This window comes from Salvia splendens, chromosome 20, assembly GCF_004379255.2.
Source record: "Salvia splendens isolate huo1 chromosome 20, SspV2, whole genome shotgun sequence".
Taxonomy (NCBI): Eukaryota; Viridiplantae; Streptophyta; class Magnoliopsida; order Lamiales; family Lamiaceae; genus Salvia; species Salvia splendens.
Window position 1 is genome coordinate 14,927,025 of NC_056051.1, and position 3,966 is coordinate 14,930,990.

The 3,966-nt window shown below is 44.6% G+C and overlaps 1 pseudogene; it reads right to left on the minus strand.

Annotated features, from left to right (window-relative positions):
• Positions 1 to 831: 831 nt before the first annotated feature.
• Positions 832 to 3,512, minus strand: LOC121781917 (annotated as a pseudogene).
• Between the last annotated feature and the right edge of the window lie 454 nt (positions 3,513 to 3,966).

The following is a 3,966-nucleotide window of genomic DNA, read 5'->3' on the forward strand; positions in this document are numbered from 1 at the left end:
CTTCACCTCCGACCGTTAGGCAGGGGGTCCGAGTCACTTCGGGGGGTAGATGGGGAATCATCGTTGATCCTCCTTAAAAAAAAAGAACATCATACCACCATTTTATGTCGTTAGATCTGAAGATCGTGGATTCTCAAGCTGCCATGTGGCATCCCATTTTAATTAAATTGGAACATAAAAAACGCTGAAGGGAAAAATTGGCAATTTCTATTTTAGTCTGTTACCAGATTGCAGTGTTACTCTATGAATATTACAGTGTTACGCGGCTGCATCATTCGTAATAGTTTTTTTACCTTATAAATTTTTTAATTTATTTGTCTTATAATATACTATTAAATACTCCCTCCGTCCCACATAATTTGGGACACTTTGACCGGGCACGGGTTTTAAGAAATGTAATGAAAAGTGAGTTGGAAAAGTTAGTGGAATGTGGGTCCCACTTTTATATATTAGTTTTATAATTAAATGTGAGTAAGAATGAGTTAGTGGAATGTGGCGTCCACTACAAAAAATGGTAAAAGTGAAATGGGTCAAATTATGTGGGACGACCTAAAATGGAAAACTGGGTCAAATTATGTGGGACGGAGGGAGTAGGTTTTAAAATTTTAAAATCCATGTAATAATATTGTTTCTCATTTTCATTGATCAATTGACCATGTGAATTCAGTACAAGGAAAACAATATGTCCTATGCATCACACGGATGATGATACTCCTAGTTAGTGAAAATAAAAAGCAAAAATAAGAAAAGAAACGGAGACCTGACATCTACACTTATCCAACACATATGTACAAGAAAACTATGTGAATTGAAAAATCGTGCGGTAAAAATGAGTATCAATTCTACAAAAAGTAATTTATTTTTCAAAGTTGAACGGCCTCTATACTCCTTATCGCCTCCCTCATTTCCATCCTCACCTCATGATCCTCCTCAACGCAGGCAGCCGCAATCCTCACCATCCTCTCCATCTCCGCCACGTCGCCTCCCCCCTTAACAATCTCGGGATCAATCAGCTCCGCCACTTTCCCATCGGCCACGGCCTCCCTGGCCAGCCTCACCAGGTCAATGCCGTTGTTGTGGTACTGAGACGGGTACTTCCCCGTCATCACCTCCAGGATCACCACCCCGAGGCAGTAGACGTCGCTCTTGGGGGTGATCTGCTGGTGGAGGGCCACCTCGGGGCTCTTGTACCCCTGCAGAGACTTCGCGGTGCTGCTAAAGGAGTGGAGGGAGTAGTCCGTGAGGAGAGGCTCGTGGTTGCTGGAGACGAGGATGTTGCTCGACTTGAGGTTGCCGTGGGGGAGCTCCAGCTCTGACAACTCCGTGTGGAGAAACCCCAACCCTCGGCCGATGCCTTTTATGATTTTGAGACGCGTCGGCCAGTCCAGCTCCGCGTGGGCGATGCCTCCATCACCTACGTAAACGTATTAGTATAAGGACTTAATGAATGTAACGAATTTTTTTTTAAATGACCTGATAAAACAAAATGTATTGATACAAGTGTCTAACGAGGGTGATGATAAAATGCAAACAACATCTTTCTTACAAACTCCAAACTATGATCTGGCTGTTAGATTTCAAGATTTGATGTTAATAGATGACAAATAACGTTAACAGAAAATGTCAACATGACGCCAATGATTTAATGAATGAAACGAAGTTTTTTTTTTAAATTAAATGACCTAATCAAACAAAATGGACTGATACAAGTGTCTAACGAAACAAAATACATGTTAGCGATAAAATGCAAACTGCATCTTTTTACAAACTCCAAATTATGATATGGACCGTTAGGTTTCATGATTTGATGTCAACAGATGACAAACAACGTCAACAGAGTCAACACAACGACAATCGGTTGACAATGTTGACATTGTGTTGACATTTTTTGTATTAATGTTATTTGTCATCATTTGTTCGACATCAAATCTTGAATGCAATAATCTAGATCATAGTTTGAAGTTTGTATAATATATAGAGTTTGCATTTATTAAGTCCCACAAAATACATGAAACACAGGAACTCAATGTTTTCTCTTATGAATACAAAGTAAAAAAAGGATAAAGAAAGAGTACCATGCAACGTAAACATTTTGAAACACAGAAACTCAATGTTTTCTCTTATGAAAACAAAGTAAAAAGGGATTTACCATGCAACATAAACATGAGGCTACCCTTGGGCACAAACTCGGTAACCAGAAGCTTCTCCTCTTTCCGGTAATGATACGCCAACGGCGGCAGAATATTCCGGTGCCGTATCCTCCCCAGCCTCCTTATCTCAACGTCAAACGCATCCTTATTCAACTTATTCATCCCCCTCATCCTCTTCGCCACCACCGGCGTCCCATAACACGCCATCGTCGCCTTATACGACGACCCCATCCCGCTGTTCCCGAGCACCTCCGCCGCCGCCTTCATCAGATCCGGCATCCCAAACACCCCATGCTCCTCATTAATCATCACAAGATCGCTCGACTTCCCATGACCCTTCTTAGCCCCATTCTCACTATAGTTCCCAACCTTCCGCGCGGACCCCACCCCGCGCCGGTTTATGCTCGCCGCGTGGACCTCCACCGCGTGCTCGTGGTGGCTGCGCGTTCTCGGGTCGCTCCCGATCATGGTGAACATGTCGCTCTTATCCTTTTTATTTAAGAGGATCGTGACGAGCAGCATGGCCAGCACAATGGCCAGCACCACCCATCTAGTAGTGGCGCTGGACGCCATGATTGCCTCCCCCAAGGGAGGCAATGTGTGGGCCCACAAAGCCTCGCAGGGCTTATTGATGACGGCGCCGCAGGCGCGAGGGTTCCCCTCAAATGCAGAGGCGGGAAACCGCCTCTGCATGCTGTGAGGGATTTCCCCTTCCAAATTATTGGAAGATAAATCCAGAACTTTCAGTGTTGTCTGGTCAAGAATAGGGAACGGGCCGGAGAACCGGTTCCTTTGCAGCAGTATCTCGATCAGGCTATCGAGCTGCTGCAAGAAGCCGGGATCTTTCCGGTGAAGCTGTTCGTGTAGATCTCCAACTTCTTCAACGACCCCATGGGGGAGAAGAATTCGCTCGGTATCTCTCCAGAAAATCCATTTCCGGAGAGAAACAGCGACTTCAACGAGCCGAGCCGGTTGAATTCCGGGATCGGCCCGTTGAAGCTATTATTTTCCAAACTAACAAATCTAAGATTTCCCAATTTCCCCAACGGCGCGACGTCGATGCTAGCTCCCTCTTTGTTCGAGAGGCCGAGGTTCATGAGGAGGAGCGACGAGACGGTGGTATCGGTGCAGTGGATGCCGAGCCACGGGCGGTCGCGGGCGCAGGGGTCGGTCCCGGGGGCCCACGTGGGGTCGAGGGAGGAGGAGTCCTTCAAGGAAGCTTTGAATTGGAGGAGATGGTCAGCCTCGTCGCGGAGAGAGGGGGAGGCGGTTAGAAGAGAGAGGAGTAGGAGAGAAATGATGAGAGGACGAACAGCGGCGGTCGTCGTCGCTGTCGTCGTCGTCATTGGATGGTGTAAGGAAGCCTCCTTCTACCAGGGCGGTGAGAAGACTCTGAATTTATTTTTATTTTTTTCCCGCACAAGGCGGTATGTGTAGCTTAATTTCCTTGTTTTGGGGTTGGAATGATGTGTCATCTTTCTACGGTTTAATTAAAACTGGTGAAGGAAAATCTAGTGAATGGAAATGTAAAATTGATTTGTTTTCTTTATTTGCCTTCCCTATATTCGGTGTAGTGAAAAGAGGGGTTGGGCTTCGTCGATAAGTTTTATGGTTAAAATAAGCAGAGTAATTAAATCTCTATTGGTTTTTTAATGAGTCAATATCAGTTTCAGTTTAGTATTGTATTTTCATTAAAAATAAAATAAGCTGGAGATATTGGGACGATGGGAGTTATATATTTTCAAATACATTATATCATTCCATATAGTAGGTGTTAGGTTGACCGTATTTGCGATATTTTTGAAGTGATTGTAAT